Below are 27073 nucleotides of genomic sequence, written 5' to 3' on the forward strand. Positions count from 1 at the left end.
ACTTTACAAATGCTGTAAACTGAGCCAACTACTGAACACAAGACAATTTTAACACTTTGATTAATCAACTTCCTGGATAATCCTTATCCTTTCAAAAAAACTGATGCTTTTGATATTATGTCCAACCCACACATCAATGGAAGAGAAAACATTATAAATAAGCTTTGTTTTTGTGACCACACATTTTATTATATAAGCAGCAAAAAACACAACAGTCTCTCTTTTACAATTAAAACTCCTACTTTAACAAAACCACAGGCCCAAGCCGGTTAAAGGAGGCTAAACTGAGTATTTTCCACACAGTTCATACAACAACCGTTTTCACAGTAAGCTCACATAAATGCTATGTGATATTAACACATGCCTGCTATGTGGAAGCCTGTTTACCAAGCTGTGAAAAGACCCATGTTTACTACAGAACCTGCAAAATTAATCTTCTAATGTCCATAAAGCAGAAGGGAAATGCACTTTTTTGAGATATCAAGCTGGCTTCTAAACAATCCTTTGGCGAAAATGGACATGCCTAAAAGGGCGGGGCTCAAAGAGGTGTGTCACTCCCAGTATCAATTCCTATCAATCAAATCCTGACAATCACCACAATATTTTAAAAAGAATGAATTATGATTCATGGGCCTTCAAACCTTTATTACCACAAGAACATTCTCAGCAGAGGAGGGAAAAAAAAGCTACTGTGACTTGATTAATGGCCAAAGCAAGACAATAAAATAAATCTCATAAATAAAAGAAGAAAACCTGAATGACTCCTCCTGGCTTCAAGGGTAGCCCTGTAAATAATTCTACTATCCTGGGATAAACACACATAAAGATTTTGTTTACCCTCCCAGCATATACACCCACCAGACCCAGATTTTCAGCAGGAGAAAAATAGCTAATTTTTTAACGAATGCCTACTTAGGAACATTTGATAAGTGGCAATAAGACTTAATTCCCAACTAACAACTCTCAAGCTGCCAAATATCAAATTCTCAATCTGGAAATCTGATGACAGGAAGGAAAGAAAACAAGCACTGTCCATCAGTCACATGTAGTGAGATCTTTTTTTTTAAAACCCTCTTTCTCCCCTGCTAGAATTGAGCCTGTCTACGGAATTGCAGAAAGCTTAACCAACTTTAGTTAACCACACACCTAGTGTTTACTCCCTGACCCTACTAAACATGTCTAGGTTTGAATCCCTGATGCTAAAATTATCCTGGCAAAGTTAAAGCTCCCAGCATAATCAAGATACCTGACAGCCAAGACCTACAACTCATCTGCAGAAACCAGCAGTAGGCTGAGGACCAGGGAAAGAGGCGAGGAGAAGCAAAGACTGCTGGTTAACTAGTTAAGTACTGAGTACTTATGCTTCTTCTCCTTCCAGGGGGCATCGAAACCACATTTTCCATGTGCTTTCTTGAAACAGTAAATGATGCAGACTTGAAACAGTAAATGATGCAGAAGGCGGGTACCAACCGGGACAACTAAAACTCCTTTCTTAAAGCTCTGCTCCACGGCCTGCTCAAAAGTGCACCCAGCCGGCTTTCAGGAGACATTTTTTAAGGGACTCTTCAGCCATCCCCGGATCTGTCATTCCTAAGCATCACTTCCATGCACTTCACAAGACAGCCCAGGCCATGCTGTTTGCAACCCGCTACAACACGTTCACCTGCCAAAGCTGCCTCTAGTATGGGGAAGTTTCCACGAAGCTGGCTCTAACAGGCCAGTCGACGACACACGGAGGAACCAGAAATCATTTTCTTTTAACCTAAGGATGGCAGGCGCACATGCTCCAGCCCAGCGCTGGCCAGGTGTTCTAGGCCTCCGCCAGTGAATGGGTGGTTTTGTGTTGTTTTTAAATATCTCTTTCTTCAGACCACCAGCAGCAACCCCCCAGTCTCACAAACTGAAGTTGGGGAATGAAGGGGCAGGTTTACCCCCTTACACATTTCTCCCATCTGGGTGGCCACTTTAACTTCTGGGGACTACCCAACCCCCAAAGAGCCCACAGGCGCATATATACACACATATGCATCATGTCAAAAACCCCACAAGGCACATCCCTGGGGTCCTGCGGTTTCTTGGCTGGAAGAATGAGGGCTTTATAACATCACAACCTTCAATTGCAAGCCCCACCACCACCACCCTTCAAGCCGGCGCTGCCAATTATAGCGCCCACCTCACCCCTCCCCCTTTGCTGGGATGCTGTGCAGCCCAGAGAGGGAAGAAGGAAGGGAAGCAGAGAGAAGGCCCTGCTAACATACTGAAAGTCAAGAAGTGGGGGGAGACTTTTCCTTCTCTGTTCCCCCACTTTTTCCCTCCCCCTCCCCCGTCTTCTCACGGAGCATCCCCCAACTAATTTTTTAAAAATGAAACTTAATAAGCTTCTTGCCTACCTTGGCTGTTTCTGCAACAAGTGCATGGGCAATCCGACAAGAAGACCAGTCTCCGCTTGGGGGGTGAGATGGGGGGCGAGCAGAGCTGATGGAGTAATTTCAATATTAATTTATGTCAGAGCCGCCTTCTCGAAGCGCTACTCACTTACAGTACTGCCCTCAGCCTGTAAACAAATATCGCTCCGCCAGGAAACATACTCCCCAGATGCTAGCCCCTCTCCCCAGCAGGGAACCTGGCCCTTTGCCCCCCCGCCCCCTCCACCCAACAGCGTGCTCCCCTACGCCGGGTAGGAAGCTCCGGGTTTCCAAAGCACCAACCCACCGCCTCCGCCACCACCCTAGCAAGAAACTTACTCGGTCCGTCTACGCCTCCACCCTCCCTCCAGGAAATCTACTCTCCATATGCATTCAACCTCCCCGCAGGAAATCTGCTCCCCCCTCCCCCCCTTCTATATACATGCACCCCTCCCTCTCCTCCTCCCCTCACGCCCTCCCCGGCCAGAAACTTACTAGCGAGCAAGCGTGCAGGCTCTCCTGATCCTGGAAACTTACTCCCAGATATAGCGCCCGCCAGCCCCCTTTCCCGGCCCTGCTCCCCTTCCTGCCCTCCGCCGCAAGCAACTCCAAACTCTCCGCATCCAGCCACTCTCCCTCCCCGGTGGAAATTTGCAGCGCGGGGCCGCGCGCGTGCATCCACCCTCCCCTTCAGGAAACTTACTCCCCATCTGCATGCACCGCCTCTCAGCCATCGCTTAGAGGGAAGGGGGTGTGCTAGGGAGACAGAAATACATATGTATCTCTCGCCCCTCCCCCGGCCGCAGCCCACTCGGGGCCGAGCCGCGGTAACCTGGCCTTACCTTTTGCATTGCTCCCCACCCTCGCCCCCTCCCTTAGCCCTCCTTATCCGCTCCCCGGCGCCCCCCTTTTTTCACCCATTACCCACCCCTAGCAACCGTTCCCAAGCTCCTCTCGGCCTTTTTTTTTTTTAATCCAGGATGCAAATTCCTCCCCTGTCAGCAAATCGACTGTCAAATTATTTTCTTGCAAAAGGAGAAAGGCGGGGTGGTGGGGGGGAGCAGAAGCAAAAAGAGGGGGAGGGCGGGGGAAGGGAGAGAGAGGGACAGAGGAGGGGAGAGATATCCCTCCGCAGAGCTGGGTCTGGCGGGGAAGCAGGAAGTAAGGTGTCCAGCGCCGCGGCCGGCCGGTCCTCCGCCGCGGCCCCCGCCCGCGCCCCGTGTTACCCCGGGCGCCGCGCTCTGGCGGTGCAGGCAGCCCGGCGCATTGTTCGCAGTCTTCCCCGCGATGCGCTGCCGACCTTATTTGTGTTTTCTGCATGTGCGTGAGGTTGCACCTTTTGTAGGCTGGCGAGACTCTGGACAAGGATGGGCCGGGGGGCGCGGACCCAGCTGCAGCCCCGCGCGGGACCTGTCAGCCCTGGGGTGTGGCAGATTCTCCGGCGGGGCCGGAAAATCGAGACCCGGGAGAAGCGGCGTGGCCGGGAAGCTGCCGCCTTAGACCCGCACCAGTGCAGGATTGCTTCCTGCGTAGCCGTCCCGGTTATTGTAAGGCGCTTTGCAATCTAACGACTGGGGTTTGGGTTGTTTTTTTTTTTTTTAAGGGATTGCAAAGATGCCAAAGGCTTAGATGGACTGTGGGGAGACGGTCTGCCCCTACCCCTCACTGCACCCCGGCCTCGGTGGGGCTGGAAGAGGGGCTGAGGCTCCGGGGAAGGAGCTGGAGGTTCGCGAAGCGCGCCGCTCCATCCCTCCGCCCCGATGGGGGCGGGGAGGGGGTACTGCATACGGCGCTGGAAATGCAGCTCTCTGGGGAGGGGTCTCCAGCTCCGCGGCGCTGCAGGCCGGGGAGGGAGGTTGCCTAGGAGAGGGGCCGGGGCCGGGCGGCGGAGGGGAGGGGAGGGGGCGCGGGTGCGGGTGCCGCCGCGGCGCGCGCTCGCTCGCCCCTCCTCGCGCGCCATGACTGTGGAACGTGGTGCCGGGGAGGAGGGACGGCCGCCGGGGGCCGCCCGGGGCTGCTCGGCATTGGTGCGGAAACCCGAGCCGGGAGTCGCTCCTCGCGCTGTCTCCTCCTCCTCCTCTGCGGGGGAAACCGCTGCACCCAAACCGAGAGCAGCTGCGAGCAGGGGGCAGGGCGCGGGCTGAAAGGCGAGCCAAAGGTTCAAACCTCGGCGGCGCCAGGGGTCGAGAGCAGGACAGCCCCAGGTCCTGCGAAGGCGCGGCCGCCCGTCTGTCCAGCCCGGGAGCCCTGGCTTCTTTCCTGGTCCGAGGAAACGTGAACCAAAGATGGTTCGGCTAAATAGACCACCTCCAGTCGGCTTCGAGGCAAAAGACAGCGAGTATTTTTTGCTCAAGGGAAAGTTAAACCATGCTTTTTTTCAGTGCAGGGAAATGGTTGCGCCCCTTCCTCCAAATCTCGCGGGGGATAAATAAGGTGCTCTCGCTATCCAGACCTCCGCCACTGTCCCCTACCCCACCCCCACTCGGGCGCTGGGTGTGGACAGGGCGGAGGAAGGCTATATGGGAGCTTAAGGCATGAGGTCATGGGCGGAGGAGGCTGCTGCCAAAGCGGCCGAGGTTTTTGTGTATTTTGAGGGGTAACGGTTCTCCATCTTCAGCAGCGGTAAGTTCTCCCGCATAACCCTCCCAATTCTGGGGCACCTGGACCAGAAAGCCCCCGAAAGAGGAGGGGACTCTGAGCTATTTCGCTCAATGAGCGTTTGGCCGGTGCCGAGCCCTTTACAAGGCCTTCCACATAAGCAAAGAAAGTCGAGGGACAGCGCACAGTGTCGCGGGGGCTGAGAAAGGCTCAGATGCTCGGTCCGTCCTCCCCCCCTTTCCTCAGTCCCTGGTCATCTTCCAACCCGACTGCCTTCCGTGATAGGCTGCTGCCCAGCTCGGACCCATTCTTCCCAAGCGGCTAGAGGAGTCTTTCTAAAACTCCTCACTGCACTCCTTACAACCCCTCCCAATTGCTCTTAGAATAAAGCCAAGCTCTGAAGCCCCCGCGTGTTCTCCTCTACAGACCTCTCCACTCTCACAGCTGCTCCTATGCTGTAAGCCGGGTGGTGCTTCTTTGTTCTGGAGCGGGGGCGTGGGGGGGCTAATCCTCCCCCCTCCACTTCTTCTTACTAACTCCTGCTAGGCCTTCAGGACTCGACTGTCACTACCACCAAGAAGCCTTCCTAGAGATACCATCTCATCTCTAACTCCCTCAGGGGAAAAAGACCCACCCTAGACCTCTGGGCAGCCGGGCTGTGGCCGGCCAGAGCTGGCCACGGTGGCGGCCCTTTTCCAGGCAGAGAAGGAATAGCCAACTCGAGCCCTGAACCCCTGGGATGGAGTTGGCTGGGCCAGCACCTCAAAAACCCTGTTTCCTCAAGAGACCTGAGAAAAGCAGCCCACCGCCCAGAAACCTCAGCCTCTCCACCTCCCACCCCAGCGCACACCCACACAGGTAGTGCCAGGAGAGGTCTTTCATAGCTCCTCCCTGGGGCAGATAAGGAACCTGAGGTTGAGAGGGAGAAAGTAAATTGCCCAGGTCAATGCGGAAATTCACACCCAGGTCTTTCCTGCTCCTCAACCAGAAGCTGCAGAAAAGGAAAGATTTGGGGTTTGGGACCCGAGGTATGGCTGCTACACAGCCAAGGATGCTTGTGTCACATTCAGAGCCCCCACACACACACACACGCTTGGCACTCTGCCAAGAGAGAGGTAGTGTTGCCTAATGGTTAGTCTGCAGGTTCTGACCTTGGGCAAATTTCTTAAGCTCATTTGGTTCAGTTTCTTTGCCTGTAAAGTCTGAATCAGGGTATCTGGAGTGTAGTGTTATTGTGAGGTTTAAATGAGTTAGCATATGTAAAGTCCTTGGGACAGTGTCTAGGCAAGTTCTTGATTATTCGTGAGTGGGGTTATGTGCCTTCTCCTTTCCCAAGGACTCTGGAAAATCAGAGCCCCAGAGTCTTAAGTGATTTAAGTGTCAAAAATTATCAAGATGGCATAAAAAACTGGGAAAGCACTGATACATAGGAAGACCTTATTTAGCCAATAGATTCCACCCTCAACAATGCATATGCTTAAAGACAATCCCCAGGGTGAAGAATCCCAGATCTGTGAGGGCTGGTTCTGGTCTCTTAGAACGAGTGTCAGAGGGAGGATAGCTGAGGTTAAAATGTTCCCTTGGATCTGTGAAATCAGAGTCCAGCTGAAATAGTCCCAATCCTGGTGTGCAACCCGCCTTGCCTGACCGAAGCCCTCCCAGGACTGGAAAAAAAATACAAAGGGATTATTATTATCCTTAGAGCCCAGTCTTCTCGTTCTCAGCATGGACCCCACATCGCAAAACAGGTTTTTTAATGCAATTTATTATTTTGGAATAAGTTTAATGCATCCGCGTGGTTCCAAATTCAAATAAACAATGAGAAGTCTCCCCCCAAGCCTGTCTGCCACCCACTGGTTTTCCAGCTGAGGCCTGGGGAGGACCCCTTGGATGCCTGTTTAAATCTTTATGTCCAGGGCCCCCTTCTCCAACCCAGGCAGAAGCACCACCTTACTCCTAACCCGACCCCCACCCTCCCCACTGCTTCGGCCTCAATCCTAAACAGATTGTGTTAACGATGATGGACCACTGTTTCCTGAGCTACTGTCAACAGCAAACAAATCCTTTGTGGTCATTTCTCCTCCTCCACGCTGATAATAATCACTAAGGTTTATTGAGTGCTTTCTATGGACCAAGCACTGTGCCAAGGACTAGACATGCACTATCCTATTCAGCCCCAAACCATCATCATTATCCTTATTTTACAGATGCAGACAAAAGTGGAGGATGAGAGAGATGACATAACTTGCTCCAATTTGCATCCAGGCCAACCTGAGCCCAAACCCTCTCTCTTAACCACTAGCCTTCTTGCCTCCCTGCAACACAGGAAAAATTCTGGTGACCTGATGGAGAAGTAGAATGGAGTCTTTGGACTTAGGCGGACCTTGACTCAAATTCCGGGTCTGGACCCCAGCAGCAATGAGACCTCAAGGAGGTTTCTTAAACTCTCTGAGCCCCTGTTCACCCACCTGTGAACTAGGACCACACATTCTTCATTGGTTTAATCTGCAGGTCAAATGCATGTAAATAATAGCTTTTAAAATGCCCAGTAGGGGCCAGCCCAGTGGCGCAGCAGTTGTGTGCACGTTCCGCTTCGGTGGCCTGGGGTTCTTTGGTTCGGATCCTGGGTGCAGACATGGCACCACTTGGCAAGCCATGCTGTGGGAGGCATCCCACATATAAAGTAGAGGAAGATGGGCACAGATGTTAGCTCAGGGCTGGTCTTCCTTAGCAAAAAAAAAAAAAGAGGAGTATTGGCAGCAGATGTTAGCTCAGGGCTAATCTTCCTCAAAAATAAATAAATAAATAAAATGCCCACTAAACCAGATGCGATATTTAGATCTTGTGTGGCTCTGGTCTGAATAAACCAATTGTTAAAAAGACATTGCTGAGACAAGGAAAGAAAATGTGGACTTGATATAAATGTTAAGAAATTATTAATTTTGTTTTGTTAGATGTGATGATGGCATTGTGGTTATGGGTTTTTTTTTCTTAAGTTCTTGTCTATTAGAGATGCATAATGAAGAATTTTGAGTGAAAGCATGTCTAGGATTTATTTTCAAATACTCCAGCCCCTCCACCCCAAAAAACCAGGAGATAAGTAAAACAACCTTAGTGAAGCAGGGATATTTGTTGAAGCTGTCCATTATACTATTCTCCCTACTTCTGTTAAATGTTTGAAATGTTTCAAATAAGTCTGAAATAAATTTAGAAGTAAAATAATTATATTTTAAAGCATTAAAGTTTAAAATTATCAGGCTTATTCAATTACAATGAATTATCAATAATTATGAATTTTTTTTAACTATTGAAATACAGTACTGGCGTATAGTAAGTATGCAAAAATGGCAATTTTGTTACTGTGAGACATCCAGGGCAACACCTGTGTCTGGCAGGTAAGCCAGGAAGGGCCCAGGAAGACATGAACACTTCAGAGAGCAAGGTGGACAGGTAATTGTTAAGGACCCATTCAGCCACACAGAGGACAATGTACAGGGAGGTAAATGGCAGGAGGACTGGGGGACAGAGACAAATTAAAATTGGGGGCCGATTCCCCCTGAAAATGTGTGTCTCTGCAGACCCACTTCAAAGCTGCATGAATTAGGAAGATGCACTGGGCGAAATTCTCATGTATGTGCTTAGCAATTCTGTCACCCAGTCCAGAACTATGGCTCTGCACTTTCTCATTTGTCGTTAGGGTGTTAGACCTCTCTGGCCCCTTCCAGAGACTGGAAATCTAAGGAATTAGACTGGAAGTCTAATAGTGGCTTTCATGAGAAGGATCGTTTCTGGGGTCACTGGTTGTTTGCCTATCTCACGAACAGAACGTAGCTGAATGGAAATGGACGTGGAGCCAGTTCATATCCAAATGAAATCTTGTAGGCCCAGTGAGCATTTGGGTATTGTTCTAGGAGTAATTTTTCTGTGCTCTGGATTCAAACAGCGAGAATTCTTTTTCCGGATGACCTCATTTTGAAATGAAAGTTGGTCCTCTTTGAGAGAAAATTTGCATTTCAGAAAGATGAGACAATATATTTGGTAACTCTTCAAAGAATTGAACCCTTCTATGTAATACTTCCCTTTATATTAGAGGTGGCTCTTCAGGAGAGCTTCTTGAAAACTGAAAAAACTGGAGGCGTTAAGAAATGGGAGGAGAGGAGCATGGAAAGAAAAGACCTCTGCTTCCTGCTATATCCACGGCTGCAGGGGGAAGAGTCTGAGAGACAACCCGCCCAAATCAAGGGACCATGAGACAGAACAAGTAGAGTGTGTCCTTTAGAAATGAGTGGTGGATGTAACAAATGCAGTTGTTGAAGAAGGCTCAGTGGTCAAGGGCAAACGAGACCATGGGAAGTTAACGCAATCAAACAATGTTGTCGTAGGGTGTTTCTCAAACCCTTATTTCTTTGCCTTCCTTGAACCTATAACAACCGAAGCAATGATAGCAAAAAATCATGGCTCAGAAGGGCTTATGGGACTCCCACATGAAAACCAGTAAGACAGCATAACTTGTTGATTGTCACCTCAACCCCCACGTCTGTTAAGGATGGTGTTGAGAGAGAGGGCCTTACTCAAGACAGGAGGCCTAACTGGTGTTTGTTTAGTAATACTAAGAGATTGCTATCGCAGGCGAGTTTCCAGCCAGAGAGAGAAAATGGGTTCTAGGTTATGAGAAGGTTCTCAGTTTAAGTCATACTTCCAAAAAAGAAGAAAAGCTAGGATATTTAGTAGAGTCTGTATCCAGTACAAAAAACAAAAAGGGACTAACCGTTTGAAATAACTGCTAAAAATTCCTGCACCTGCCCAGAAGGCCTGCTTGCGAGTCACACATTTCGGCTGTGGTCTTAGTACATGACGGGTGGTGCTCAAGGGCTGTGGTGGCCCGTGGTGGTTCCCAAATGAGTGGCCTTATTAGCTGTGAGGGCGAGGAAGAGAGACATTAAGTGAATTTCCCACTGCGGATGCAAATCTATTTAAAAGCTTTCAACTGCACAGTGTTTAAATGTAAGTACAGAAAAGGGCTACTTTTCCAGAACCCCTAATGAAGCCACACTTTTTTTTAAGTGGGAGAGAGAACCTATGAGACCTTGTATTAGAAAGAAACCTGTCAGGGAACAGGTGGCACACTCAACAGGTAACTGAGGAGCATTTAAGATAAGTACTATTTACAGTGATGAGCGGGGAGGGCAGGCTTCATGGATGTGCAACCTCTATGGTCGCACAGAACCCTGAACTTTGAAGGGTCCCCCACTGAGTTTAGTGCGCTGTGGTGGCCATCTTTAAATTCTTAGTAATTTTTGAACAAAGGGTCCTGCATTTTCATTTGGCACTGGGCCCCACAAATTATGTAGCCAGTCATGAGTGCAGGGTTAAGCAAGCCCAGCAAGGGACAGCACAGTACCAAAGGACTGAAAACACTGTGGAGCCTTTACCAGCCCTAAGGCAGAAAGGCAAGAAAGAAATATCTGGAACAGAGAGAGAGCTGTCGCTGAAGTTGTGGCTGTGGCTGTAGCTGTAGGAGGGTCACAGGACAGATGCCGTGGCCTTGTGTAGAAGAACACAGCCACAGCCCACCCACAGCCTGTAGAGAGGGCGGCAGGTGGATAAATACCCCCACTTCTCTCTGCCCCTGCTCTCTGATCTGTATGTGCCTCCTGTTGGTTGGACACGACAGGAAGCCAGAGGGTCTGGGAGCCCGTTGATGAAATCAATGGAGGTCAGCCTGCCAGGGCACAGGGTACAGTTAGTAAAAGGTAAGTCTGGAAAGGGCAGAGGATATCCAGCTGAGGACTTTCACCTGAAATTTTCAAGATCGTGTAAGAGTAAACAAGATGGAAATATCACAGTGAATTTTAGGAAGGGACTTGGTGATGATCTTTGAAAGATGGTCATTTGGCATGCATCGTGTGCAGGTCTTTACATACTTTCAAAGGAAAAACAAGACGATCTAAGACTTCTCAAGAAAAGAGCCTTGGGCATTTGAAAGAGTCATCATTAGCAAAGAGAGAAACCTGAGATTTCAAGATTTTTAGAAACATTCCAGGCACCAAAATCAAATTTTGCAGACAACACCCCACCCTCCTTCACCCTTACTTCTCCGCTCACCCTTAGGCCAACGTCACAACAAAAAATGCCTTTGACAGGCACAACAGCCCAAGAATTGCAGGGGCCACCAGCAATAGCAGCCGAATAGAATATATTCCGACAGAGGAATTTGGCATAATTAAATATTTGTAGATACCTTTTACACATGAAGAGCATTGAAAAGCTCCTACAAAGAGTTCATTGTGCTGATTTGTAACCATTCTGACTACCCAGTTCCTCTGCACATTTGTAGACTATTCAGATCTCTTTCAAAAAAGTACATATCGCTGATTAATTTGCGTTCCACTCAGAGTTCCTAACTATCCACATATGAGCTAAACTAAACTTATCCTTTATACTTTCCTTGAAAAACAAAGATTTTGCTACAAATGTGAAGAAGATTGCAGGGACACACTTCATCATTTTTAAAAACTGAGGTGAAAGTCACAGAACACAAAATTAATCTTTTTAAAGTGCATAATTCCGTGGCATTTAATACATCCACGATGTCATATAACCATCACGTCTATCTAGTTCCAAAACAGGTTTATCACCCCAAAGGGAAACCCCATACCCGTTAACCAGTCACTTTCCACTCTTGCCTCCCCCTAGCCCCTGGCAACCGCCGATCTGCCTTCTGTCTTCAGATTTACCTATTTTGGATATTTCATATAAGTGGAGTCATACAATATGTAACCTTTTCTGTCTGGCTTCTTTCTCTTAGCATGTTTTCAAGGTTCATCCATGCTGTAGCATGTGTCAGGACCTCATTCCTTTTTATGGCTGGATAATATTCCATTGTATGGATGTATGACATTTTCCGTTCATCAGTTGGTGGACATTTGGGTTGCTTCCACCTTTTGGCTGTTGTGAGTACTGCTGCTATGAACATGAGAGTGCATGCACTTGTTTGAATACCTGTTTTCAGTTCTTCAGTGTATACACGTAGGAGTGGAATTGCTGGGTCATGTGGTAATTCTGTTTAACTTTTTGAGGAGCTGCCAAATTGTTTACACTTGATCTTTTTAAGGGAACCCACTGTTTGAAATCCTTTTAGAAACTCATTTAGAATCATTTGATCTCATACCTAGAGTAATTCAGCCCATTCTTGCCTACAAAATAAAACACAGTCCAAAAAACTTTCTATGTGGAAGTTATTCTCGTTAGCAATTGACTTCAGTCTTTATAATTTATTTAAGTTATTAGTTTGTAAAAATGATACATGATCATTAGAGAAATTCTTTTAAAACACTAAGATGCAAAAAGAAAATACAGATCACTTGTAACCCACGGTAAACTCTTACATACATACTTTTTTTTTTTTTTACAAAAATAGCCTCAGAGTGCTTACGGATAGATCCAGCCCGAAATAGAAAATGGAACGAAGTCAATGAAGAAAAAACCACACAGTAAACCTCTGGATGGTAACAATTTCATGTCAGAAAGCACCCCTACCTCATTTTTTTCAATTCAGCCTGTTGCTCTAATAATTTGAAGCATGATTGTACAGTTGTGTAGGAAAATATTTACTTGGTAGATCAACTCTGACATTGTGTGACTGAGCCTGCGTATAGAAGGTGTGTTTTGGTTTATTTTTTCTTGCTGTTATTGTTTATTTATTTGACTTAAGAATATTTGTTTTCTCCTTTGGAATTGAGTGGGAAACACAGAGTTTTGCCAAACTGTGTCTTCCAGATGGATTCAGAGCCCCTCCCAGGTGCAGGTTTTCTTTTCTTTCTTTTTATTTAATTAACATATAGTAAAATTGACGTGTGTGTGTGTGTCTAGTTCTATGTGTAAACATCATCACACTCGGATGCAGACAGTTCTGTTACCCACCCCAAAATCCCTGTGCTGTCCCGTTAGAGTCCCACTTTCCCCCATTCCCTAACCCCTGGCAACCACTGGTCTGTTCTCCATCACTCTTTTACTTTGCCTTTTTCCCGAACGTCATATAAATGTAATCATACAGTATATAATCTTTTGAAACTGGCTTCTTTCACTCCACATAATGCCTTTGAGACACATTCATGTTGCCGCATGTAGTAATAGTTTATTCCTTTTTCTTGCTAAATAGTATTCATATTATGCTAGCAAGAGTATTGCTAAATAGTATTTTAATGCTAAATAGTGCGAATGTACCCAGTTTATCTGTTCACCCATTGAAGGACATTTGAGTTGTCTTCAGTGTTTGGCAATGATTACGAATAAAGCCGATAGAAACATTCACGTGCAGTTTTTAGGTGAACATAAGATCCCTTTCTCTAAGGTAAATACTTGGGGGGGGCGGTCACTGGGTCATATGGTAAGTATGTGTTTAACTTTATAAGAAGCATGCACGTTGCTTTCCTGAGTGCCGCTTTACATTCCATCAGTAATGAAGGAGAGTTCCAGTTGATCCACAAACTCGCCATCAGGAGGTACTGTCAGGCTTTTGTTGTTATTGTTTTCCTCCATTCTGATAGGTACGGAGTGGTATCTCGTTGTGTTTTTGATTTGCATTTTCCTAATGGCTAATGACATTGAGCATCGTTTTATGTGCTTATTTTCCACCTATATATCCAGTTTGGTGAAGTGTCCAGACAATTATGTCTTTTGCTCCTCACCTTTTCAATTTTTTTTAACCATCTAACAAACTACATTATTTCACCTATTGATTTTACCATCTGTTTCCCCTATTAAAATGTAATTTCCACGAGGGCAAGGATTTTGATCCGTGCTATTCATTGCCCTACCAGCTATAACCTAAAATGCTTGTAATTTACAGTGTCCTATCACCTATGACAGTGCCTCACACATAGTAGATATCTCACTATTTGTTGAATGAATGAACTAACATTTATTGAGTACTTAGTGTGTTAGGCACCATTCTAAAAGCATCAGATTTATTGGTTTTTGTTGTCATTTAATTATTTTATCAGTGATTTTTATTTATTGTTACAGGTCTTTAATTGTTCAACAAACACACTGAATGGGTACTATGTGACAGTTACTATGCTAGGGTTTAGGAATAAAGTGAAAGCTACCCTTAAGAGAGACAGGTTAATACTGTGAGATAAGGAATGTGCTGTGATAAAGATACACACAGGAACCTGGCAAAGCAGAGTGGAGGAAAACTGAAGTCAGACTTAAGGGTCAAGGAGAGCTTGCTGGAAGAGCTGATCACCTCAATTATACTGAAGTCAATAAAATGCTTAGCTTATACTTTCCCCATAATATTAAAGAGAATTAAATTTTAAGGCCCAATTACTTTTGTTCCCATTTACAATAATGTAAATTATCCAGGAAGCAGTATATTTTTAAAAGGCATTGGAAACAAACAAACAAAAGGCATTGGTCATTGTTTTCCTATCATGTTAGGTACTTTTGTTTTAAGGACTGTAAGAATTAAACTATAACAAGATGTTTTTCTCATTTTTTATTGGGTTGTTTGTTTTCCTACAATTGAGTTTTGAGAATTTTTCTAGATACAAGTCCTTTTTTGGATATGTGGATTGAAATATTTTCCCTCAGTCTATAGCTCTTCATTCTTCTAGTGTCTTCCACAAAGCAAAAATTTTTCGTTTTTTCTTTTATGGATGTGCTTTTGGTGTCAAGTCTAAGGAAACTTTCGCTAATCCCAAGTCATGGACTTTTCTACTATATTTTCTTCTAAAAGTTTTATAGTTTTAAATTTAACTTGTACATCTTTGATCCATTTTTTAGTTAATTTCTATTTAAAGTGATAGATTGAGGTCGGGGTTTTTTGTTTTTAGTTTTTTTATGGGATACTTTTTTTTTTTTAAAGATTGGCACCTGAACTAACAACTGTTGTCAATCTTCTTTTTTTTTTCCCCTGCTTTTTCTCTCCAAGTCCCCCCAGTACCTAGTTGTGTATTTTAGTTGTGGGTCCTTCTAGTTGTGGCATGTGGGACGCCACCTCAGCGTGGCCTGATGAGCGGTGCCATGTCCGCTCGCAGGATCTGAACCAGTGAAACCCTGGGCCGCCAGAACAGAGCGTGCAAACTTAACCACTCGGCCACAGGGCTGGCCCCATGGGATACTTTTGTATATGTTCTGTTGTCCCAACACCATATGTTGCAAAGACTACCCTTTTTCCATTGAATTGCCTGTGTGTCTTTCTCCACAATCCAGATTTTGTGAGTCAATTGCTGGACATTTTGTTCTGATCCATCGATCTGTGCCTCTCTCCCTCCACCAATACCACCCTGTCTTGATGACTGTCACTTTATAATAAGACTTGAAATGGAGTAGACTGATTCCTTCCACTTTATCCTTTTTTGGCTATTCTAGTCCCTTTGCCTTTCCAAATAAATTTTAGAATCAACTTGTGTATATCTGCATAAATCCTATTGGAGTTGCATTAAATCAGTAGATTTATTTGGAGAAAACTGACATGTTCAGCTAAATTGAATCTTCCAACCCCTGAACACAGGATGTCTATTTATTTACGTCCTTTGATTTCTTTCCTCAGTGTTTGTACTTATCAGCATACAGATCCTGCACAAGTTTTCCTAGATTTATACCTAAGTATTTCTCTTTTGAAAATTGTAAATGATACTGTTTTTTTTTTAATTTTGGTTTCCAAATTGTTTATTGTAAGTATATAGAAACAGGACGCATTTTTTGTGAGTTGACCTTATATCCTGTGGTTGTGCTAAAATCATTTATTAATTTAGGACTTTTTTGTAGATTCCTTGGGACTTTCTATATAGAAAATCATATCACCTGAAAATAGGCACAATCTTCTTTGTTTCTGATCTGTATGCCTTTTGCTTTCTTTCTCTGCCTTACTCCATTGACTGGCACTTCCAGTGCTATATTGAACAGGAGTGATGAGAGGGGACATCCTTGCTTTGTTCTCAGTCTTAGGGGAAAGCATTCAGTCTTTCACCATTAAGCATGATATTAGCTGTCAGTATCTTATGGAGGCCTTTTATTAAATTAAGGAAATTCCCTTCTATTTCTAGATTGCTCAGAGGGTTTTTTTTTTTTTTATCATGAATGGATACTGGATGTTTTCAAATGCTTTTTCTGCATCATTTGATATGTTCTGGTCATTTTTCCTCTTTAGTTTTTTAGTATGGTGGATTGCATAGATTGATTTTTTTAATTTGGAACTAGCCTTGCATTTCTAGGATAAACTCCACTTGGTCATGCAGTATTACTCTTTTTTATTGAGGATTTTTGTGTACTGTTCATGACTGATATTGGTCTGTAATTTTCTTCTCTTTGTGTAGTTTTGGTGTCAGAGTACTTCTAGCCTAATAAAATAAGTTGGGAAGTGTTCTCTTATATTTTCTGGAAGAGATTGTGTAGAATTGGTGATATTGTTCTTTAAAAGTTTGATAGAATTTACCAATGAAATCATCTCTGGGCCTGGAGTATTTTGGGTTTTTTTTTTTAAGGTTTTTACCTATGGATTCAATCTCTTTAATATAAATGCTACGTATTTCCTCTTGGGTCGGTTTTGGAAGTTTGTGGCTTTTGAGGAATTGGTCTATTTCATCTAAATTATTGAATTTATGTGCATAGAGTTGTTCTGAGTATATGCTTTTAATATCTGCAAGGTCTATAATGATAACCCCTCATCTGTTGCTGATATTAGTAATTTGTGTCTTTTCTCTTTTTATACTTGTGAAAAAAGTATGGCTAGAGTTTATTGATTTTGTTGATCTTTTCAAAGAACTAGCTTGCTTATTTTTCTTTTGTGAGGAAGATTGACTCTGAGCTAACATCTGCTGCCAGTCTCCCGCTTTTTTTTTTTAAAGATTGCCACCTGAGCTAACGTCTGTTGTCAATCTTTTTCTTCTTCTCCCCAAAGCTCCCGAGTACATAGTTGTATATTCTAGTTGTAGGTCCTTCTGGTTGTGCTATGTGGGACACTGCCTCAGCATGGCTTGATGAGTGGTGCCATGTCCATGCCCAGGATCCGAACTGGTGAAACCCTGGGCCGCTGAAGTAGAGCACGCAAACTAAACCTCTCGGCCACGGGCCTGGTCCCAGTCTTTTGATTTTTGCTTGAGGAAGGTTGTCCCTGAGCTAACAGTCTTCCTCTATTTCGTACGTGGGATGCTGCCACAGCATGACTTGGTGAGCTCTGTGTAGGTCTGTGCCTGAGATCCAAACCCATGAACCCCAGGCTGCCAAAGCAGAGTGCTCAAACCCAATCCCTATGCCACCGGGCTGGCCCTCAGAGAACTAGCTTTTGATTTCATTGATTTTCTCTATTGTTTTTCTGTTTTCAATGTCATTGATTTCTGCTCTTTATTATTTCTTCCTTCTGCTTGTATGGGGTTTATTTTGCTCTTCTTAGTTTCTTAATATGGAAGCTTAGTCTGTTGATTTGAGGACTTGCTTCTTTTATAATATAAGCTAATTTGTAATGCTATAAATTCCCCCTTAAGAACTGCTCATCCCACAGTTTTTGTGTTGTGTTTCATTTTTGTTCAGTCAAAACTATTTTCTAGGGCCCGGCCCTGTGGCCGAGTGGTTAAGTTCGCGCGCTCCTCTCCGGCGGCCCAGGATTTCACTGGTTCGGATCCTGGGCGCGGACATAGCACCACTCATCAGGCCACGTTGAGGCACATCCCACGTGCCACAACTAGAAGGACCCACAACTAAAATATGCAGCTATGTACTTGGGGGATTTGGGGAGAAAAAGCAGAAAGAAAAAAAAAAGATTGGCAACAGTTGTTAGCTCAGGTGCCAATCTTTAAGAAAAAAAATATATATTTTCTAATATCCTTTGGGACTTTCTCTTTCACCCATAGATTATTTAGATATGTGTTGTTTAATTTCCAAGGATATGAAGATTTACCAGTTATCTTTCTGTTACTGATTTCTGATTCAATTCCACTATAGTCAGAGAACATACTTTATATGATTTCAGTTCTTTCAAATTTGTTGACGTTTGCCCAGCGTGTGGTCTGTCTTGGTGCAGGTTCTATACATATTTGAAAAGAAGATGTACTCTGCTGTTATTGGGTGGAATACTTTACAAATGTCTATTAGATCCAGTTATTCGATAGTGTTGTTCAGCTCTTCTATATCCTTGCTTTTTCTGTCTAGTTGTTTCATTTATTAATGAGAGAGGAATATTCATATCTCCAACTATAATTGTGTATTTATCTGTAAGGTTTGGCTTCACTTATCTTGAATGTCAGTGATTTGGCGCATATACATTTAGGATTATTATGTCTTCTTGATTAATTGACTCACTTATCATTACTGTTTCTCTTTATTCCTGTTGACTTTTCTTGCTTTAAAGTCTACTTTGCCTACTATTAATACAGCCATTCCAGCTTTCTTTTACTTGGTGTTTGCATGGTCTATCTTTTTACATTCTTTTGTTTATAAATTACTTATGATATTATATCTAAACTTAGTCTCTTGTAGACAGCATATTTTGGGGTCTTTTTTTAAAAAAACAATTCTGACAATCCCTATCTTTTAATTGATGTGTTTAGACTGTTTGCCTTTCATGCAATTTTTGGTATATTTGGACTTATTTTTACCATTTTACTATTTGTTTTCTGGTTTTCCTTCCTCTTTCTCCCCTTTCCTGATTTCTTTTGGATTATTTGAATATGTGATTGTATGAGTCTTAGACCTTTAGATATGCTTTCATAGATCCCTGAGGCTCTGTTCATTTTTTTCTTTTTTTATCCCTATTGTTAAGATTGAATCATTTCTATGGATCTATCTTCAAGTTCATAGACTCTTTCCTCTGTCATCTCCATTCTGCTTCTGAGTTCATCTAGTGAATTTTTAATTTTATTCTATTTTTCATTTTTATAATTTCCATTTGGTTCTTCTTTATATCTTCTATCTCTTTACTGAGACTTTCAGTCTTTCCATTTGTTTCAAGAATGCTCATCTTTACTTCTTTGAGCATGGTTCTAATAGCTGTTTAAAAGTCTTTGTCTCCTAGTTACAACATTTGTGTCTTCTCAGGGTTGGTGTCTGTTGACTGTCGTTTCTCTTGTAGGTTAAGATTTTCCTGGTTCTTTGTATGCTGATTAATTTTGGATTGTATCCTGGACATTTCTAAGAGTAAAAACAGGAAGGCTCAAAAACTGGGATTTGTTAGTAGACTTTTCAGATTTAATTGACTTTTGTGATATCATTACAAACCAGTGGAATATAAAAGAGGATTGGGCATACTTTTTGAAAAAACGTACACTGCATATGTACATAAAGGTTCATGTTGAACTCTATTGCTTTTTAGCAAATGAATAAGAGTATTGCTCTTTTCAAAGCAATAATATATTGGACTGATATGCAGGTTAAAATACTTGTTAAAATATTGGGGCTGGCCCAGTGGCATAGTGGTTAGGTTTACATGCCTGCTTCAGCGACCCAGGCTTTGGAGATTTGGATCCCAGGCGTGGACCTAGCACCACTTCTCAAGCCGTGCTGTGGCAGCATCCCACATAAAATAGAGGAAGATTGGCACAGGTGTTAGCTCAGTGACAATCTTCCTCAAGCAAAAAGAGGGAGATTGGCAACAGATGTTAGCTCAGGACCAATCTTCCTCATATACACACACAAAAATTACTTGTTAAAATATTAAAATATTTTTGATAGCTGTGGCCCTACCCTCCTGAGTCACTTTTCACTAGGCCCCCATTACCTCAGCTTCACTTTCAGGAAACCCCAAACTTTCCTTTAGTCTAGCAACTAAAGAGTTAATGTCTGGCCCCTCAGGGCGACTACTGGATGGACCCAGCTCCTGCTCTGTGGTTGAAGACTCTCTGGTAGGTCAAGGCCAGTGCCTACCAGTCACTAAGTATTTAGAATATTGCCTCTGCCGGCACCTTATATTTGCACAACATTTTATAGTTCACAAAATATGTTAACATTTATTGTCTTAGTTAAGCCTCATACCAACTCCATGACATAAGTAGGAATTATTATGGCCATCAGAACACATTTAAATGATAAAATTAGTACATATTAGTGTGGAAAATGAATTACTGTTGGGGAACTCTAGACTCAGAAAGGTTATCACTTACCCAGGATCGCATGGTTATAGGCATCGGAGTCCAAACTCCTAATAGCTTCAAGAACAGTACGTATCTTCAGTGCTGGGTTTCAGGGAGGGAGATTTTACTCTGGACTGGATAGATCTGGGAAGGCAATTGCAGGAGGAAGGCACCGAGCTTGTACTGAGGGACTGGTGGGATCTGGTAGGCAGAGAGGAAGAACAAGGATATTTTACTCAGGAGCAGTGTGAAAGGTGGCCCAAATGTAGCAAAATATCCTATTCCCGTGATCATTGCAAGACTCCTTCTCTGGAGGCATTGGAACTGAAATTTCCCGACATTCACTCACAGAGAGCACCTGAGGCAAAGCTCCCCTCTCTTACATTGCTTGCTCAATTCTGGATTGTCGTTGAAGGAGGCAGGAAACAAACCTTCATAAGCTGCCAAAGATGAATTGTACTCATTGGGCCATTTTTCTCCTTCACCCTTGGGTCCCTCCAGATAGAGCAGTTGATGAGAAAGAGAGGAAGTCTTCAATATTATTCGCAGCTCCTCGGCTGCTTCTACCAAGTCCATAAAGGCTTATCCAAGGAGAGAATAATGCTCTAAGTCGAAGCATGGCAACCATAGTCCTAAAGTTCTTCGGGTATCTGTGTTCCCCTGTCTGCAATAGCAGTGGGAACCATTTGCTCACATAACACTCTTTCACCTCATTTAACAGAAACGTTGTGCCTTTCCTTTGGAGGCACGAGGTGGCAAGATGGCGGTGCAAATTCCCAAGAAGGGAAAGCTTGTTGCTGATGGCATTTTCAAAGGTGAACTGAATGTTTCTCACTCAGGAGCTGGCTAAAGATGGCTACTCTGGAGGTGAGGTCCAGCTTACACCAACCAGGACAGAACTCATTATCTTGGCCACCAGGACATAGAATTTTCTTGGTGGTAAGGGCCGTGGGTCTGTGAATTGATCACTGTGGTTCAGAAGAAATTTGACTTCCCTGAGGGCAGTGTAGAGCTTTATGCTGAACAGGTGGCCACAAGGGCTCTGTGTGCCATTGCCCAGGCAGAGTCTCTGTGTTGCAGAGTCTCTGTGTTACAGTCTCCCAGGGGAGCTTGCTGTGCGGAAGGCCTGCTATGGTGCGCTGAGACTCATCACGGAGAACGGGGCCAAGGGCTGCCAAGTCATGTGTCTGGAAAACTCTGAAGACAGACAGTTCAATCCAAGAAGTTTGTGGATGGCCTGATGACCCACAGTGGAGACCCTGTTAATCACTGTGTCGACTCTACCATGTGCCATATGCTGCTCAGACAGGGTGTGTTGGGCATCAAAATGGAGATCATGCTGCCCTGGGCCCCAAGTGGTAAGATTGGCCCTAAGAAGCCCCTGCCTGACCACATGAGCATTGTGGACCCAAAGATAAGATGCTACCCACCACCCCCATCATGGAACCGAGGGGTGGGAAGCTAGAGCTGCCCACCATGCCCCAGCTGGTACCCACAGCATAACAGAGTCTCCTGGGCAGCTGGATATGGAGTCTGGATGTTGCTCTATAAAGTCTTTTAATAAAATTTTTAAAAAGAAAAAAAAAGTAGAGTCATATTCAGGTTTCATGGAGCCCAAATTTTATACAATTTGGTGCCTCTTTAAAAAAAAGAAAATCTAATTACAAATAGAAAATTAGGTACAAGATTTAGGAAAGAACTCTGTAAGTGAGGATCCAGAAGCTTTAACTTCATTAGCTTTACAAAATATCTACCTGTACTTAATAGCAATAACAAATCTGATAAAAGGAGGGGAAATTATTCAGTTAAATAACACAGAAGTACTTTTCACTGTATGTTCACCTCTGCTTAACAGTAATTTAAAAAATCTGCTAAAAGGGAAATTATTCGATTAATAGCATTGGAATATTTTTTTGAATGGTTCATGTGCTTCCAGGCTGGTTTTTTTTTTCCCCTCCCCAGTACTTTTATTTTTTTTATTTTAATTTTTTTTTAAAGATTTTATTTTTTCCTTTTTCTCCCCAAAGCCCCCTGGTACATAGTTGTATATTCTTCGTTGTGGGTCCTTCTAGTTGTGGCATGTGGGACGCTGCCTCAGCGTGGTTTAATGAGCAGTGTCATGTCCGCGCCCAGGATTCGAACCAACGAAACACTGGACCGCCTGCAGCGGAGCGCGCGAACTTAACCGCTCGGCCATGGGGCCAGCCCCCCCTCCCCAGTACTTTTAAAGCAGTTTTATTGAGATGTCATTGACATACAATAAACTGTTCATATTTAATGTGTACAATCTGAGAAATCTTGCAAGATGTATATATCTGTGGGAGCATCACCACAATCGAGATAATGAATATATCCATCACCCTCAGAAGTTTCCACGTGCCGCTTAGTAATTCCTCTGTGGAGCCCCTCCCTGTGCTCCTCCCAATCTCTGTCCCCATTTTTTCATACATTTTAATCTGCTGTTTTGGTTCTTTAAGGGAAAAGGCTGAATTTGGTCCTTGTTTTATCTTGTCCAGGAGTAGATGCCTCCAGGCATTTTTAACACAGAGAAAAATATTAATGATCAAACATAAAGAAGTGAAGAGATGCTCCTTCAGGGCAAGTATGGTTTTGAACAGAGAAACTAGAAGACAGATAATCCACAGAGAACTGTCCCATCTTAAGGACAAAAGTGGAGAACCCACGTGGAGGTGTGTCCAGTCCAGAGGAGTCTTTCTTTGCAAACTCATAGATGCACTTTGGGGATGTGGTCATCAGTGCAGAAATCATGTAGAAGAAGAAACTGACAGACTTTTCTCCCATACTTGACTTGTCGTAAACCCACAGTGAAATTAATTTTGGTTTCTATTTATGTGTCTTGTGGCTGCAGCCTGCGACGATATGAACCACTCTTATGCTGAATGTGTACTTGTGCCTGAGTGAAGTTTCTATATGAATTCAATAATTGTTCAGTTCTTCACTTCGCTTCGTCAACAGTGTTCACTGCACACCTGCTGTGCTCTGTAACGGAGGTACTCGGGGGATGTGCAGAGACACTTGCATCCTCCCTGGCCCTCTGGCTGAGCTCTGGCAGATGCCAAGCTGGTTTATCACCCAAGGCTGGGCCCATGTGTCCCTTCTAGGGCCACTCAGCCCAGGAATTTTTTCCTTCCAAATTTCTTTCCAACTGTACATTTAGTTCTTTGTAAATGTTTCCTGAATACCTGTCTTATTACTAAATATTTTTCCAGTGTATATTCTCTCTTACACATGAAATCATAAACCTCTTAAAGGTGAATACATATTCATATTACTTCTTAGCATCTTACTTCTTAGCATCGCCATCCCAATCACAGAGCCTAACACGATTTGATATGTGTTTATTTTACTTTAAAGCATAATTTGTCTTTATTATATAATTACACTTGTTCATAATGAAAATGTTCATTATGTAAATTTAGATAATCTAGACAAGCAAAAAGAAGACTTTTAAGTTGCCCAAAGTTCTACCGTTCAAGAATAAGTATTGTTAACATCGTGCATGGGGTATACACCAAACAGGATATATATTTACCCCAAGGAAGCTAAAATTTTAATGGAATGAATTGAAATATACACAACCACAAACAAGAAGGGGTGAGATGATGGAGTTAGGTTTCTTGAGAAGCCAGGAAGATGATGTGGTTTCTTGTGGCCCAGGGCAGGCAGCATAAGTGTGCTTGTAGAGACTTGGCGAAGCGGGCCATCCAGAAAATAGTTCTCCCATCAGCTCTTGGCGTCATTATCACAGGAATAAAGACTGTCCTTCCACAGCAGCATTGAATGACAGGCAGAAGTGTGGTTCCCAAACCAGCAACATCAGTGTCACCTGGGAACTTTTCAGAACTGCATCTTCTCAGGTCCCATCCTAGATCCACTGAATCAGAAACACTGGGGGTGGCCCAACAGGCTGTTTTAAGAAGCCGTCCAAGCGATGCTGATGCACAATAAAGTCTGAGAAGCACTGTCTAAAAACTGGGATTGTATCTTGTTCATTGTTGAGTTCTCTGTCTCAGCACCTGCTGCCTAGAAGAATTTGTTAAATCAAGAAGACAAGCACCAGGGCCAGTCCCATGGCCTAGTGGTTGAATTTGGTGCAGTCTGTTTCAGTGGCCTGGGTTCACATGTTCACATCCCGGGCATGGACCTACACCACTCGTCAGCCATGCTATGGCGGTGACCCACATACAAAATAGAGGAAGACCGGCACAGATGTTGGCTCAGGGCTAATCTTCCTCAGGGAAAAAGAGGAAGATTGGCCACAGATGTTAGCTCAAGGTGAATCTTCCTCACACACACACAAAGAATACAAATACCCCTGAGAGATGCATCGATTTTTTAAATTATTTTTATTATGGTATATTGCTCATAGAAATATGTAAAAGATAAATGAACCCCTAGTATATCCAGCCCTCTCTATAGTTTGCCACGTTTCCTTCAGATATTTTTTTAAGAGAACAAAAACATTGCAGATACAACTGAGAACTTTCTGTGCATCCTCTTCCTGAGCTCATTCTCCTTTCTCCTTTTCCAGAAATACCTGAGATCAGGAAGCTGGCGTTCATCATTCTTGTGCATGTTTAATGCTTTTGCTACATATTCTTGTATCTATAAACAATATCTGGCACTGTTTTGCAGGGTTTTAAATTATTTAAATGGTGTCACACTCTACATACCCTGCAATTAGCTTTTCTGTATTGGTTTTAAGATTTATCATTGTGCAGACACAAAGCTGTGCTTCATCACTGTCATTGCTGCATAATATTCCCTTGTAGGAATATTCGATGACATATGAATCTGATCTTCTATTAATGACATTTAAATGTTTCCAGTGAATTTAATTTTTCGCTATTAAAAGTAATGCCACCACAAATATACATATCTTCTGGTGCAACCAAATAGTGTTTCTCTAAGGTAAAGATCTAAGAGTAGATTTCCTGGGATGTAGGAATATGAGCATTTCCAATCTTAATAGATAAAATCAAGTTGCTCCCAGAGTGGTTGTACCACTTTCTCCACCTTTTTCCCAACATTTGGTGTTATTGGACTTTTAGATTTTTGCCAATTTGCTGAGTATGAAATAGTATCTCATCTTTGTTACAAATTTTTCACTGCCTTAATTTCTAATGAGATTGAGCATCTTCTTCTTTTTTTTTCTTTTTGGTGAGGAAGATTGGACCTGAGCTAACATCTGTTGCCAATCTTCCTCTTTTTGCTTGAGGAAGATTGTTGCTGAGCTAATATCTGTGCCAATCTTCCTCTATTTTGTGTGTGGGATGCCGCTACAGCATGGCTTGATGAGTGGTATGTAGGTCCACGGCTGGAGTCCGAACCCACAAACCCCAGGCTGCTGAAGCAGAGCATGCAAATTTAACCACCATGCAACTGGGCCAGCCCCGAGGTTGAGCATCTTCTTATATGCTCATAGGCCATTTGGATTTGAGAGACATAAAATTAACACGTATTCACAAGATATAAATCTCATATTGTTTCCGCTCCTGAAAGAGAGTTTGGATAGGGAGAAGGCCTGAGAGGGAGGAGAAGGTGGGAGAGCCTTGCAGAGACGGGAGGAGGTAGAGAGATCATTGCCTTCCACAAGGTCCTTTCCAGGGCTGGCCCTGGACAACTGCCACATCAGCTCTGTCCCCTTCCCCCAGAGCTGGAGTCCTAAGCCCTGCGAGAGGCTGAGGTACAGGGGAGGTTGTAGTAAACTTTTCTGGTCCTGAGTTTTTCAGGCTTTTTTCATTAAAGACTAGTTAACCCAGTGATTGTCAATGAGAGATGTACATCCCTCCCAGGGTGTGTTTTGGAAATTTGGGGGGATTTTTCAGGCTCACAGCGATTAGGGGATTTGCATTACTGGCATCAGTGGGCTGGGGTCAGAGGTGCTCTATGCCCTTCAACATATGGGACAGTCTTACTCAAGAAAGAATTTCCAACTGCTCCACACAACGTTTCAAAGTCCTGCTGGCCGTTTATATGGGTGAAAAGCCTGTTCTTAATGATCCAGCCTGGCTTTGAACTCTGTTTTCCGTATGATCAAAGTGTTTTGTCGTGGGTTTACACTGATTTTTTCCAAGAACATCAACTACTACTTAAACTGAGAGAAGATTCTAACTTCGTTTTGTTCAAAACTTTACCAAGGTTGAGTCACCCTTTGCCAGATTTAAAAAAAAAAATCTGTCACTCGGCAATACCGATCATGGTATTTAGGTCACCAATACAAGCCACACGCTGGTATCAGTCTGCAGTTGAAGTTGCCACCGTCAGCGTCACCATCAACATGCACTATATATACGTGCAAGCATCTGACGACTTCACTCTCTTTTCTGTTATCGTCAGGCCCATGCATTTGATATAGTTCTAGGACAAACTGCTCTTCTTTTGTTTCTCCTTTATATTTGGGTACCACAATTATTTTTTAATTTTGTCTGTAGAATGATCATATTACCTATGAATTTCATTTTTGATTTAAAATGAGGACATTACAGGATGTTTACTGAGAACCAGTGAACTAATAATTTCTTGATAAGGAAATTTAGGCTAAGAGAGTGAAAAGAAAAAACCTCACTTACCCCAAGATGACACAGTTGGTAATTGAGAGGGGAAAGGTTTCCGCCCTTGCTGACTGACATTAACTTGAGACTCTTTGGATTAAGTCACTGGACCTTCCAAAGCAATGGTCTCCATCCAAATGACAACCATAACAACAGCTTACACTCACACGGGACTTGCTGTGTGTCAGACATGATTCCTAGTGTTTTACATTTACTCTCTGACCCTGACAACAATGCTCTAAGGTAGATACTATTATGATCCTCATTGTACAGATGAGAAAACCAATGCACAGAGGGGTTAAGAGATCTGCCTAAAGGCACACAGCCATTGTGTAGCATAGCTAGGATGATCCCTGGCTATCTGGCTCTTCATCACTTCACTGTATTATGACAAAGACAGGATCAGAAAGCTGGGCAAACCCAA

General features: G+C 43.6%; 3 long non-coding RNA genes and 1 pseudogene across 3 annotated transcripts in view; 3 read left to right on the forward strand and 1 right to left on the reverse strand.

The window, feature by feature from the left end:
* The window catches only part of LOC139077504 (uncharacterized), a 59024-nt gene extending 55732 nt beyond the window's left edge, over positions 1–3292 (reverse strand). The window contains exons 1-2 of the long non-coding RNA XR_011530088.1: positions 2901–3292; positions 2391–2475 (exon numbers count right to left, since the gene is read on the reverse strand). This is a non-coding gene — a long non-coding RNA (uncharacterized lncRNA). The remainder of the gene's footprint in view (positions 1–2390; positions 2476–2900) is intronic.
* A 1664-nt stretch (positions 3293–4956) lies between these two features.
* On the forward strand, positions 4957–8265 carry LOC139077506 (uncharacterized). Its single transcript, XR_011530091.1, has 2 exons — positions 4957–5027; positions 7211–8265. It is a non-coding gene; the product is annotated as an uncharacterized lncRNA (long non-coding RNA).
* Positions 8266–11811: 3546 nt separating this feature from the next.
* On the forward strand, positions 11812–12546 carry LOC139077507 (uncharacterized). The gene is made up of 2 exons (XR_011530092.1): positions 11812–11956; positions 12424–12546. It is a non-coding gene; the product is annotated as an uncharacterized lncRNA (long non-coding RNA).
* An 8174-nt stretch (positions 12547–20720) lies between these two features.
* LOC103559452 (small ribosomal subunit protein uS3-like) lies at positions 20721–21660 on the forward strand (annotated as a pseudogene).
* Positions 21661–27073: the final 5413 nt, after the last annotated feature.

This window comes from Equus przewalskii, chromosome 19 (assembly GCF_037783145.1).
Source record: "Equus przewalskii isolate Varuska chromosome 19, EquPr2, whole genome shotgun sequence".
In the NCBI taxonomy this organism is placed as follows: domain Eukaryota; kingdom Metazoa; phylum Chordata; class Mammalia; order Perissodactyla; family Equidae; genus Equus; species Equus przewalskii.